The sequence below is a fragment of the Carcharhinus amblyrhynchos genome, chromosome 7, assembly GCF_965287045.1.
Source record: "Carcharhinus amblyrhynchos chromosome 7, sCarAmb.v2.hapA, whole genome shotgun sequence".
NCBI lineage: Eukaryota > Metazoa > Chordata > Chondrichthyes > Carcharhiniformes > Carcharhinidae > Carcharhinus > Carcharhinus amblyrhynchos.
Window position 1 is genome coordinate 65169661 of NC_137330.1, and position 15098 is coordinate 65184758.

Here is a 15098-nt window from a genome sequence, read left to right on the forward strand (position 1 = left end):
ATTTTTGATCAGTAAGGGAATCATGGTTATGGGGAAAAGGCAGGAAAGTGGACGTGAGGAATGTTGGATCAGCCATGATCTTATTGAATGGCAGAGCAGGCTCGAGGGACTGAATGGCTTACTCCTGTTCCTACTTCTTATGGTTTCATTTTTAAATTAATTTCTCAGCCTTTTCCCTCCATGGGTCATACAACCCTTTGTAGGAGCAAAAACAGGTACCTGATTATAAACTTTAGAATAGAATCCCTACAGTGCAGAGGGAAGCCATTTGGCCCATTTAGTCTGCATTGACAACAATCCCACCCAGGCCCTATTCCTGTCACCCCACACATTTACCCCACCAATCCATCTAACCTATGCACCTCGGAACACTAAGGGGCAATTTATCATGCCAATCAACCTAACTCACACATCTTTGGAGTTTAATTTGAGGAATTGCCCATTAATTTTCTCAAGATTTAATTTCACTTTTGAGCTTAATAGATTCTCTTTCCTGATAAAATTTCAAGCACAAACCATGACTATATAAATAAAACTATTTATTATGAATAAACTAGATAATTGATTTAGAATTTAAATAAATGTTAGATTTTATGCATTAATGAGAATTGCTTCAACAGCAACAGTTTTTGAATTGGCAACATACTTAACCTTTTACAAGTCAAATGTCTTGCTTTGATTGATGCTATGTCAAAGTTATACGCTCATGAATGGCTCAAACTCATTGGAAATATTCAAAGTATGTTGATGGCTATTGTTGTAGTGCAGCATAACTTTCTCTTGAAGCCAAATCTGCAACCTGTAAATCTGCATAAATATGAGAGATATGGGAGATATGAGCTGAGGTGGCATCGCTAGAATGTGAAAAGCAAGTTTGGAGCATTCATGATAAAGCTGTGGTTCTTCCTCTTCTGAATTCTTCCTGGCTTTAAAACACATTCGTAACATTTTTAAGCATACATTTTTAACATTTTTTCAATACATTTTTAACGTAGAGCCACATCCCTAAGGCAGTGGCTTATCGACAATGGATTCCTACAAACACAACTCAAGGTTGATTAACACATCTTGTTAGATGCAACTAGAGAATTTTCACAGTAACTTCTTTGCGATGTTAATGTAAGCTTACTTGTGACACGAATAAATAAACTTTAAACAATTTTCCCCTCAGGATTTTCAAGGTACAGTGGTAAACAGATATTCAAATATCATCCAATAGATACGGACTTGTTTATGTTGCTGTGGCAATTTCTTCTCCACTACGTGCACCTTGTTGGACTGCATTTATTTGCATCGCAAATGGGTCGTGCTCGATTTCTGATTGGTTTGCTTGAAAGACAAGGTACACCCAACAAATGTCATCATCAGGCAAGTTCTCAAGCTTAGGGTATGAACGTGACTGTTTTCAAAGAGACTTCTGGCGAATCGCCCAACTTCCGCTTTGGTAAAGAGAGCAATAACTTCTTCCCTCTATCCACATAACTGAAGTCCTTCATTCCCAAGCACCATTCCCGCACATGGGAATAGGAATCTGGCACATAACAAGTAAACTTCAGTTGTGCATGTTGGTAGGAACACATAATTTTTTTCAAAGGGAACCGCTTCAGTTTCTGTCCATGCAATTGAAGTCTTCTTGGTAGCATTCCGGTAAATTTCCCTACCTAATCATCCTATCTAAGGCCATGGCATCCCTCTTAAAGTGTGATGCCCAGAGTTATCAAAAGTATCACAGTTGAAATCCAACCAGTGTTTATAAAGATTGTACAAGTCTTGCTTTTATACACTTTGGGTTATGGGCTATGGCCCCACTAGTGGACTTGAAGGTGGGGCACATGTAAAATCCACCAGGTGGCCTTCCAGCTGCCAACACATCTCCGACATCAAAAGTCTTATGGGTGGTGACGGAGGCAGCATTGAGAGCCCCGCACATCTTGGGTTCCCCCACTGGTATTTTAATCACAGTGGGGCTGGGACTGTGCCATTTGGGGAGCCCAGCTGTTTCAGCTTGCCTGGGCCCATGGGAGGTGCACAATATCATTCCTCCACTCAACCAGTATCTCACCTCGTCTCCCAGGCTGGGGCAAACCCTGTAAGCTTGCAAGTTTACTATCAAATAAATCGGTTGGACTTAAACCTGGTGTTGTCAGACTTCTTACTGAGATGCTAACCCCAGACCTAGTTAGGCTCCATGGCATACCTGTAGTTCCAGCAGTAGTCACTGCTCCTGGCTGGCAGAGCTGGGATTAGAGACCTGCTGGCTAATCAACAAGGTGGAACTTCCATCTGAGAAAGAGATGCAAATCTCATCTTAAAACGCTGCATGCTCCCCCACATTAAACTGCTGTGTCCGGAATCCTCAACATTTTATCGGGGGGTGGGGGGGGGCAGAGGGAAAGAGGGGAGGGCGAAAGATTGCAGTTCCTGTTAAATCCACCTATGTCTAATACGAAAGCTAATGCACATTCTCCTGTATCTGTGTGGGTTTCCACCGGGTGCTCAGGTTTCCTCCCACAGTCCAAAGATGTGCAGGTTAGGTGGATTGGCCGTGCTAAATTGTTTAAAGATGGCTAATCCACCTAGTCTATACATCTTTGGGTTGGTAAATGTGTGGAGTCATGGGGACAGAACAGATAGGAGGGCCTGTGTGGGATGGTCTTTCAGAGAATTGGTGCAGAATTGATGGGCCAAATGGCCTTCCTACACTATAGGGATTCCATTCTTCTAAGGACCTGCACATCTTTCAGCAACCTTCTCTTCTTACCACCATCAGAAACTTTCTTACATGGAACCTAACAACCTTCTGTTTCTGCATTTCTTTTACGATTGTACCATTTTGTTTATACTCCCTCTCCTCATTTCTTTTACTTCTCTCCACCACCCCCCCCCCCCCATACTTTGGAGTTCCTAACCTTTTCCCCAACATTCCCCTTCTCAGCAATGCTCCTGAATTTCTCCAGGCCAAATGAAAAACGACGGCGAGGAAATGTGATTTAGTCCACGGGAGTCCAGAGGAAATGTGAATGGCTGGATCCTGAATTGCATGACATCATTGAGAATTCTACGAGTTGTTTCAGCTGCAATGTCTTCAAATATGATGAATCAGTCTAATTTCAAGTCCAAGAATATGCATGGTTTCAGGGATAAGGCAGCGGAGTGGGACTAGGTAGACAGTTCTTTCAGGAGCCAGTTCAGACTTTAAGGGCCAAATGGTCTTCTGCCCTGTAAACATTCTGTGAACTTGAGCATGAAAATTTGTTGCGCTTGAACACCCATCTATTATTGGTCCCTTTTTTCTAGCCTCCATATGAATATGTCCCTTCAATTAGTTTTCTGTAAAAAGGCATTTTTGGCCAGTGCTAAACAAACAATCTGGCATGATGTCCTGCCCTATCTGACATCTCTTTAGCCAAGTATGGATGGTAGGCATGTCAGTCAGGGAGCAAATCTTTTGTTTTGCCATCTGATCTTGAGTACTCTTCACAAATAGGTCTTGTAGAAGTAGTGTAACTCATATATGTGCCTTGAGTAAACTGACCACAACTCACAAGCATCCACAGGAAAGCAAGGACAATTGCTCTTTATGCCTTCATTTTTGTTGAGAGACAAATCGCTCTTCCCCTACAGACAGTTTTTTGTAACTTAACAAAAACAACACTGACCTGAGTTATTTTGGCTGTCAATGTGAACTATTTTGGAGAGGTTGCAGATAAGGTAGGTAAATGTGTCAACAGTTTCAAGCTTTTGACTAGAGAGATAAACTGTTGATTTCATATCCATTTTGGGCAGGTAGGTACAGAATACCAGCCTTTTTGATTCTGATGTGAGACCAAAGTTATCACATGTAGATGAGTCCATGCTACATTGCATTTCTTGTTCTGACTATGCATTTAGGGCACAGTCATCAGAGAAAAGAAAGCCCTGAACCACATCTTCATGTCCTTTGATTTTGGTTTGTGGTCTCCTCAAATTGAAGACTCTGCTACCTGCTGCAATATCTAATGTGGATACCACTTTCACTAACATAGAATGTTTTAGAAAACATGGCACAAAACATGTTGAACAAGGGAGGAGCCTAGTTTCACTCCATTTGTGACTGGCAAGGTGTCAGGAGACTCTCCACCACCTAGGACATGAGCAAGAAAACTGGCATAGTGATCAACTTTTCTGGAAAGCCAAACTTTGCCATGATCTCCCATGTGCCCTTATGACTGACTGTCAAAGTCTTAGTCCAGTCAAGAAATGTTGAGTACAAATATCAGTACTGCTCTTGCCATTTCTCCTTGAGCTGATGTGCAGCAAACATTATGTCATACATACCCACACCTTTTGATTCTCTAGTACAAGGTCCTGTTCGAGATGCAGTGCCAAATTCTTTTGCTAGAAACTTGAAAATACTTTTGCAGCAATACACAGCAGGGAGATTATTTAATGGAAATATAAATAAATTGCTGTTTAACTTGGAAGGCATTTTGGAGGCTTAAACCATGAGAAAGGAGGAGATAAAAGGACGGATGTGTCTCCTGTGCTTAAGTGGAAAGGTGCTGTAGTAAAGAGAGTGTTAGGGGTGACTAAGGGATGGACAAGGGTATCTCAAAGGGAACAATCCCTCCAGAATGCTGAAAGAGGATGAGAAGACATATTTGGCGGTGACATCATGCTGGAGGAGGTATAAATGACAGGGAATGATCTGTTAATAGGAAGCTGGTGGGGTGGAAGGTGCACCCTAGTCTGGTTCTGGGGGGAAAGGGAAGTGGTGGGAGTAAACATTCATGAAATAAAATGGACTTGGTCAAGGGACTTGCCAACCATGGTGCATCCCTCAGTTGAGGAAAAAAGACATATCGTAAGTGCTAGTATGAAAGTTTGCATTATCCATATAGCTGCAATGAAGTTGGAGAAATTGAGGAATGAAATAAAGTCCCTGCAGGAAGTAGGGTGTGAGGACGTGTAATCAAGGTAGCTGTGCAGGCATGTAGTGATATATTATAGCTTATTCACCAAAATTGAGACAGAGAAGTCAATGAAGGAAAGTGTTGGAGAAAGTGAGAGAAGGGCAAAAATAGGAAGCAAAGTATCTGATGTTTTTCAGTTCAGGGTGAGAGCAGAAAATGGCAGCAATAGTTACCAATGTACAGAGAAACAGGTGAGGAAGGGGACATAAGTAGGATTAGAACAAAGGATGTTCCACACATCCCACAAAAAGACAGGCACAGCTGGGACCTTTGAGGCTGAATAGAGTTTAAGAATAAATTGTTCAATATGAGAACAAATTCAACTTAGTGGAGGTAGGCAACGGTGGATGGGGACCTGTTGGACCTCTTTTCAAGGAACAAATGGGGAGCTCTCAGACTGACCTGATGGGGGATGGAGTTGCAGAGAGAATGGATGTCCCTGGTGAACAAGAAATGGTTAGAGCTAGGAAATTGGAAATTGTTAAAGTCAAGGAGGACGTGAGATGAATCATGGAAATGTGTGGGAAGAAATTGGACAAGGAGAGAGTAAAATGGAGTTGCTGGGGAAGGAAATCAGCTCACTGGGCAGGAATAGGCTGAAAGGAAGTCGAAGTGGGTTCTTTGGGGTTGGGGGACTTCGAGATTGCAGACCATGGAGGAAAGTTCTCCAGATGTGATAAGATGAATGACAGCCCTGGAAATAATTGCTTGATTTCAGGAGTAGGGTCATGCTTTGTGTTAGATAGGAGAAATTATTGGAGTGTTGGTGTTTCACTTCTGTCCAGTAGACGTCAGTTCACCAGAAAACAAGATCATCCTTGTCAGCATGTTTGATCACACTGTTAAGGGCCTGAGTGAACAGTGCACAGCCAGTTCAGCGGGAGACATGTTAGTGAAAGTGAGGAAACAGAAAAATTGAGACAGCCAATGTTATGTTTTCATTGAAAAGATCGAGAGAGTAAGAAGGAGGAATCCAGGTGGAGGCAAACTAATTTAGATGGGTGGAAGGGTCCACTGAGCTTGGGGAAGGATTCCGGTGAACAAAGTGGATGCGGAAGTGAAGGCATTAGAAGAAGGGCTCAGGCTTCCAAGCGTGAAATTCATTGAAGTAGGGGTGGAAGGGGAAGAAGTTGGGTCTTTGCTAAGGACAGATCATTCAGGGTCAGAGAGAAGCAAAGTTGGAGGATATTGTGAATACAAGTCAAGGATGAGGTTGGAACCACAGTTGGAGTCAAAAATAAGTGGAAGGAAAGGAGAGCCCAGAGGAATGCTGTTCTCCATGAATTGTTGAAGCCAGAAAATCCTTCACAGCTTTTGAAATGACAGTTTTCTATCTGAAGAGCTGTGGTCAGCCTCTTTTGTTTCAGTGGAATTGATGTTTGTAACACACTTGACTCAGGAGCAGCTGCCAGTGAAGCTCTCTCATCCTTTGTTCCATTTAAAAGGTCAATACGTTTTTCTTTTTTTAAATTCTGTACAGTCAATATATATTCCTTTTCTCCTTCTTCCAAAATAGTCCAATAAACATAGCACTGCTTTTCTCATAACATTCTTGACATAGTTTGCATAAATCTGAAAGCCATTCTGTACTGTTGCACAGACTTCATTCTTTTTGTTTCAGATCTGGAGGCATTTTATTTTCTTGTGGTTGGCTTTATCATAATCATATACAAAAATCTGCAAATTCCTGAAACATTTTCTTTAGTTGTTTTCTTTGACAATCTGCCTCTAAGCACCAGCAGTTTTAATCTGCTGTTGCCATTTGGCCAAATTTATTGAAAAATGTCCCCTATTTCAACTTTCAACTCAATTTCTTCTGAAATATCTTACACAGTTTACAATATTGATTGTTTTTCTTCCACTGCTTGATTGATCTGTCTATCACATATCCTTCAGATGGAATTATATAAACGGATTCTGTTTTACACTGGCATGTACAATTCAGTTGAAGGCCACATTAGTTGCATTACAATTGAACCAATAGGGCCAAATTTTACCTCTTATTAATGTGGCCCTCTCTAGTTAATATCAAAATGATCGTCTCTAATGAAGCTTTTCATATCGAGCGGAGGTTCTTTTCATTTCTTAATTTTACTCCATTCTTAAAGTTACAAAGCCAAAGAGCACAGCACACATAGAGCATAGAACATTACAGCGCAGTACAGGCCCTTCGGCCCTCGATGTTGTGCCGACCAGTGGAATCAACCTAATGACCCTCTAACCTAAACTATTCCAATGTTATCCATATGCCTATCCACTGACCATTTGAATGCCCTTAAAGTTGGTGAGTCCACAACTGCTGCAGGCAGGGCATTCCACGCCCTTACTACCCTCTGAGTAAAGAACCTGCCTCTGACATCCGTCCTATAATTACCACCCACTAATTTAATGCTATGTCCCCTCATGTTAACCATCACCATCCGAGGAAAAAGGCTCTCACTATCCACCCTATCTAACCCTCTGATCATCTTGTATACCTCAATTAGGTCACCTCTTAACCTTCTCCTTTCTAACGAAAACAACCTCAGGCCCCTCAGCCTTTCCTCATAAGACCTTCCCACCATACCAGGCAACATCCTGGTAAACCTCCTCTGCACCCTTTCCAATGCCTCTACATCATTCTTATAATGCGGCGACCAGAATTGTACGCAATACTCCAAGTGCGGCCGCACCAGAGTTTTGTACAGTTGCAACATGACCTCACGGCTCCGAAATTCAATCCCTCTACCAATAAAAGCTAACACACCGTACGCCTTCTTAACAACCTTATCAACCTGGGTGCCAAATTTCAGGGATCTATGCACATGTACACTGAGATCTCTCTGCTCGTCGACACTACTAAGAGTCCTTCCATTAGCCCTATATTCTGTACTCCTGTTACTCTTACCAAAGTGAATCACCTCACACTTTTCCGCATTAAACTCCATTTGTCACCTCTCAGCACAGCTCTGCAGCTTACCTATGTCCCTCTGCAAACTGTAGCATCCATCCTCACTGTCTACAACTCCTCCGACTTTGGTGTCGTCAGCAAATTTACTAAACCATCCTTCTACACCCTCATCTAGGTCATTTATAAAAATGACAAACAGCAGTGGCCCCAAAACAGGTCCCTGAGATACACCACTTGTAATTGAACTCCAGGTTGAATATTTCCCATCAACCACCACCCTCTATCTTCTATCAGCTAGCCAATTCCTGATCCAAACTGCTAAATCACCCTCAATCCCATGCATCTGCATTTTCTGCAGTAACCTACCATGGGGAACCTTATCAAACGCTTTGCTAAAATCCATATGCACCACGTCAACTGCCTTACCCTTATCCACCTCTTTGGTCACCTTATCAAAAAACTCGATAAGGTTTGTGAGGCATGACCTACCCTTCACAAAACCATGCTGACTATCCCTAATCAATTTATTTCTCTCTAGATGATTATAAATCCTATCCCTTTCCAAAACTTTGCCCACAACAGAAGTAAGGCTCACCGGTCTATAATTCCCAGGATGGTCTCTACTCCCCTTCTTGAACAAGGGGACAACATTTGCTATCCTCCAGTCTTCCGGCACTATACCTGTAGCCAATGACGACATGAAGATTAAAGCCAAAGGCTCTGCAATCTCCTCCTTAGCCTCCCAGAGAATCCTAGGGTAAATCCCATCCAGCCCAGGAGACTTATCTATTTTCATTCTCTCAAGAATTGCTAACACCTCCTCCTTAAGTACCTCAATTCCATCTAGTCTAAAAGCCTGTATCTCAGTATCCTCCTCGACTACATTGAACGGGGCAAACCCGAACCCATCTTCTTGCTTGCTCCAAAAACCAGATTCAAATTGAATCCAATTCACGGTGCCCACAGAGAGACAAATAAGATCCAAGCTGACAAGAAAAGACATTGCACCCCATCTTGGTTTTGATCTGAGATTTGATTTTAGCTAAAAGACTGAGAAGCACACCCCTGCCACGTGATCATGGTTTCACCCCTGCCAGGTTGTTTTAAATCACAAAATTAGTTTCCAATAATGCTTCCATATCAATTTCTTTCCCAGAAAATAGATTTGCTATTTTAAAATGAACAAATATGGAATCTTTATTCATATGTAAACAAGGGCGTTTAAATGTGCATCAATAAACCTTGGACTGGTTTTAAAGGTCATTAGATCAAATGACTCCTGGTGTTATAACTCTTTTGTTAACTCAGAGAGATAAATCATTTATGTTGCTTAGTGTGGCTATGTAAATCATTAACTATCTGTCACACTGGTATAGTTTCTCAGGATTGCAAAGACTCCATTGTGCCTTTAAGAGACTAATGGGTTATTTACCTGTCCAGATGGCCAGCCATATACTCAAATCTACAGAGGATCTATTTCTTATTAAACAATGTGATTCAATACAATTGGATAATTTAGCCCTAATGACTTGAAAGTACAGAAACATAATTTTTTTTCCCTAACATGCCCCAAATAGCTCAGTCAATAGAGCATCAGACTTTTAATCTGAGGGTCTAGGGTTCAAGTCCCTATTCGGGTAATGATCTATAGGGCACAGTAGCAGAGTGGTTAGCACTGCTGCTTCACAGCACCAGTACCAGATTCGATTCCTGGCTTGGGTCACTGTCTGTGTGGAGTTTGCATGTTCTCCCTGTGTCTGCATGGGTTTCCTCTGTGTGCTCTGGTTTTCTCCCACATTCTGAAAAACATGTTGGTTAGGTGCATTGAACCAAACAGGTGCTGGACTGTGGCGATTAGGGAAATTTCACAGTAACTTCATTGCAGTGTTAATGTAAACCTTACTTGTGACAAATAAATAAAAATGTTCCTGGGCTTTCCAAAGTCATTTTCTTCATGAAATATCTTTGGAATCCTAACTTTCTCCTTTTTAATGTTAATCTCTTATGTATACAGTTTCCCTCTTCCGAATACTTTTTTTCCTACTCTTCATCTGTCTAGCCCAAAGTTTGTTATCACAATCTTGAGCAGAATTAGACTCCATGGTTCCTTGAACATGGTCCACAATTTGATATGATCATAGCTGATCACTTGCCTTAACTTCACTTTTCCACAATAAAGGCACAACCATCTTGAACATCATGAAAGAGACACTTTGAAACAAGAACTGCTGTTCAACAGGAAAAGATTGAGAAACAGCTGTCAGGTTGCTGCATGACATCAGGCTACTAAGGGCAGTACAGTACTCATGACTTCCAGTCGTTGCTCTGCTAGTTGAGTACACCCGCAAAGCAAACTTCAACTATGAAAACCATCACAACTGTTCAACCAAATTTTGAGTTTTGACCCTTTCTTTTCGCAAAGAAGGAATTCAAGCAAATGGCCTGTAAAGGTAACTCACAGATTTGAAATTTCGTCTTTGAGTATCCTTCTCCTTTATCTATTTTTATCTTTGTATCTGTATTTTAGTTAAAAACTTTATCACTTTTACCTAAGTAACTTTCAGCAGTAGTTTTAAAACTAAAGTTTGTCTGTTTTTTTTTAATTGAACCATACATAAATTAGAACGTTGCTACATTGCCACACACAAGTTGTTAGCTCACAAACCATGACAAAGAGAAAGCTTTTACATGATCATGATGCTACCAAGAACTCCCATACTTACTTGTGACATTCACAGGATGGGGGCAGGGTGGGAGGGGGTTCAGACGTGTTAATCCCTATTTCAACTTTATAATCCACATTAAAAATCCACAGGAAAAGTTTTATTAAATTGGCCAACCCTAAAACCTTATCTTGGTTGGTGTCCACAGTCACCTGAATTTGATTTAAAAGGAATCTTTGATAAAATTCTGTCCATGTTGGTAATCTCCCCATCTGAATATTTTTTTCTTTCTCCATTGTGTGTTCCCAGAAAGCCCAATTGTTGAATTGACTGCAGTTATTTATTCAGCCAATTGCCTTGGCACTGTGTCTTATTTCTTTGTGGTTAAAATTTAAGTCTTCACCTTTCATTTCAAGAGAAGGTTGTTGACAAGTCCTTGTTTAACTTGGTCCCATTTTACACTGTGTTGCTTGAACATCAATCAGTCGGTGGGACTTATATTCTCATTTAGTGTCACAAGTTTTGTTTTAAAGTTGATTCTCAAAGTCTGTGTAACCTGATTGGTGTCACTTTGGAGTGGCCTCTCCTGCTCTATAACAAGTTGTCTTGCTGCCACTATCCATCTGTGGCCTCTCCTGCTTGCTAACCCACCCTCTCCTGCTATCTATTCCTGCCTATCCAGAATCATCACTCACAGTGATGGTTCACAAGAGGGAAGCAGCAAGCAGGAGAGTTGGGGAGTGGGAGGTGTGGTGAAGGCAAGGATCAGTGAGAGGGTGGGCTATGTATTTTTTAACAAGATTGACTTCTTTGAGGTTCTGACTTCACTGAGGTTTCAATATGAAACATTCTTTTTAGGAAGATTGAAGTGATCTTTTAAAATCCTGCTTAAATGCAAATGACACAACAAGAAGGCAATCCAGAGGCTGAAATCACATTTCTGGAAATGGACTGATCAGGGGTGCTTCACAGTATTCATGTTAAAGTGTCAAATTGTCATGGCTTGTTGCACAATACACAACTTTACCCTTCAGGAAGGACTGTCTCTTCATACCACAAACAAGATTGTATCAAAAATGATCAAAAGGAGGATCCCAGTATGGATATCATGTCATTTGCATTTAAGCAGGATTTTAAATGAACACTTCAATCATCAAGAGGAGGATCCCAGTGTGGATGGCATGGGAGTCAATCTTCCTGGAGGGCCTTTAGGAGGCCCTGGCTGCTGTGACTGATGGTGGATTGGAGGCTGCTGATGGGTGATGCATTTGGACATTGGGTTTCTTGTAGATAAAAAGTGGAAGAAGCAATGTTTTCTTTTAGCAACAAAGACTCCTGGAGGGAATCATTGTTGAACAATGTCAACTTTAGTTGCTTAGTGCAAGACTTTTAATACGATTTGTGTTGGTTAGCTATTTCTATGCATGCAAGAAACAATACTTTTCAATACCAATTTTCAATACATGTGACAATAATAAATCAAATTAAATCAAATCCAAGAATGGTCCACTGACTCTAGACTGGACAAATAAATAGATGAAGCTGATCTCAATATCTGCTCTGAAGAAGAGTCATATGTTATTGAAGCATTAACTCTGTTTCTTTCTTCACAGATACTGACAGGCCTACTGCGTTTCTCCACTATTTTCTCTTTTATTTAATCTGTTCTGTTGTCTCTTCACCAAACCATTAACCCAAAGCCAGCATGGATTTTTGAAAAGCTCACCTCTATCCAAAATATTTTTTAGCTAAGCAAAATGTTAGACTGAAGCCAACATGAATCCACCTCAGAAAGCTCTTTTCTGTCCAAAATGATTTTTCCTTCTCACTTACATACCTTATTTCCAGAGGCTTGATGGTTGTCTCATGAAGGAATAAGGGTCAAATAAAGTGCAATTAACACTGGAGTATTAGGATAAATGTTACTCTGGGTAAACTCACATTAAAACATATTTTAGCAGGAGCCAAAATTAGCTTGCAAGCAGCAAGATTAACTGATTTCACAACAATGTTTACCGACAAGAAATGCAAACACCTAAAAAATGGTACTCTATGGTTCTTACCATTGTATTAGTACATACAATGTCATCCCAATAATTAAATCTGCAATCAGATAAAAGAATGTTAAGCCTCAAGTCTTATTATTTGGCTGGACACTTCACCCTGACTTAGCAACATTGTCCATCTGACAATAAAGTTGTTTTCAGGAATAAATTCAAAATAACATTTCCTAGAAATTGAATGGGCATCTCATTATAATGGGTGGTCTTTTATCCAAATGCAGGGTATTAATTAGGGTGGTCTATTATTGAACAAATAATTGTCTTCTATGTAACGATATGACCTTCAGGTTTGTTGTACTCCTGTAAATTGACATCAATCTATTCTGAATTTATGCAAATCTCATATGCTCAGAGATTCAGGCAATATCACTTTTAAAATTGGTGGAAGGTCTTCGTGTTTTGAAATGCTACATTTGTAACAAAGTTAAAGTTTAAAGGTTTTATTAAAGTTAAAGTCAAGTTTAAACCTGGGATTGTCTTATATAAATAAGAATGATCTTTTCTTTTTGGAATTTATCTAGCTTGCGATTTATACCTTTTGTATAACCATTGCAATTGCATGTTTCTTATTTTAATAAATTTGTGTATGCTTAAAATTTTAATCGCCTCATTTAACCATCTGTATCAAAGGCTCACAAACTCACATTCCAATTCTGGGCCCTCATAATACCTGGAAAATAACAATCTATTTAAGAAATATTAAAATGTTTATCCAGAAAAAATTAATAATTCTGGTTGATTTCAATCCTTCATCTGGAGCTTAGGGAGGGCTCACAACTCAACTATGTGTCCTTGGGATTAACACCATCTGACTGAATTTGAGGGGATTGAATGGAAGGTACAATGGACCTTGAATAAACTTTAAATATCAATGGAGATTGAAATATGTGACAGTCTTAGATTCATAGAATCATAGAGGTTAACAGCATGGAAACAAGCCCTTCAGTCCAACTTGTCTATGCTGCCCTTTATTTTTAAAACCCTAAGCTAGTCCCAGTTGCCTGCATTTGGCCCATATCCTTCTATACCCATCTTACCCATGTAACTGTCTAAATGTATTTTAAAAGACAAAATTGTACCCGCCTCTACTACTACCTCTGGTAGCTTGTTCCAGACACTCACCACCCTCTGTGTGAAAAAATTGTCCCTCTGGACCCTTTTGTATCTCTCCCCTCTCACCTTAAACCTATGCCCTCTAGTTTTAGACTCCCTTACCTTTGGGAAAAGATATTGACGATCTAGCTGACCTATTTCCCTCATTATTTTATGGACATTTATAAGATCAGCCCTCTGCCTCCTACGTTCCAGAGAAAAAAGTCCCAGTCTATCCAGCCTCTCCTTATAACTCAAACCATCAGGTCCTGGCAGCATCCTAGTAATTTTTCTTCTGCACTCCTTTTACTTTAATAATATTCTTTCTATAATAGGGTGACCAGAACTATACACAGTATTCCAAGTGCGGTCTTACCAATGTCTTGTACAACTTCAACAAGACACCCCAACTCCTGTATTCAATGTCCTGACTAATGAAGCCAAGCATGCTGAATGCCTTCTTCATCAATCTGTCTACCTGTGACTCCACTTTCAATGAGTTATGGACATGTACCCCTAAATCTCTTTGTTCAATAATTCTCCCCAAGGCCTCATCATTAACTGAGTAAGTCCTGTCCTGGTTTGATCCACCGAAATGCTTCACCTCACATTTATCTAAATTAAACTCCATCTGCCACTTGTCAGCCCACTGGTCCAATTGATCAAGATCCAATTGGGATCCTAAGTAACCCTCTTCACTGTCAACTAAGCCACCAATCTTAGTGTTATCTACAAATTTACTAACCATGCCTCCTATATTATCATCCAAATGATTAATATAAATGACAAATTACAGTGGACCCAGCACCGATCCCTGAGGCACAGCACTGGTCACAGACCTCCAGTTTGAAAAACAAGACTCTACAACCACCCTCTGGCTTCTGTCATCAAGTCAATTTCGTATCCATTTAGCTACCTCATCCTGGATCCTGTGAGATTTAACCTCATGCAACAATCTACCATGTGGTACCTTGTCAAAGGCCCTGCTAAAGTCTATACAGGCAACATCAACTGCACTGCCCTCATCTACCTTCTTGGTTACCTCTTCAAAAACTCAATCAAATTTGTGAGACATGACTTTCCACTCACAAAGCCATGCTGACTGCCCCTAATCAGTACTTGCATCTCTAAATGCAGATCAAGTCTCTCAAAATACCTTCGAACAACTTACCTATTGCAGATTTGTGGCTCACTGGCCTATAGTTCCCAGCCTTTTTAAACAAAGGCACAACATTTGGCATTCTCCAATCTTCAGGCACCTCACCTGTGACTATTGATGATTCAAATATCTCTGCCAGGGGACCATCAATTACCTCCCTTACCTCCCACAATGTCCTGGGTTACACTTCATCAGATTCCAGGGATTTATCTACCTTGATGCGCTTTAAGACCTCAAGCACCTCCTCTTTTTTGTCCAAGACATCACTATTTATTTCCC

The 15098-nt window shown here is 40.5% G+C and overlaps 1 non-coding gene across 1 annotated transcript; it reads left to right on the plus strand.

The window, feature by feature from the left end:
- The first annotated feature begins 9408 nt into the window (after positions 1–9408).
- trnak-uuu (transfer RNA lysine (anticodon UUU)) lies at positions 9409–9482 on the plus strand. The gene has a single exon. It is a non-coding gene; the product is annotated as a tRNA-Lys (tRNA).
- The last annotated feature ends 5616 nt before the right edge of the window (positions 9483–15098 follow it).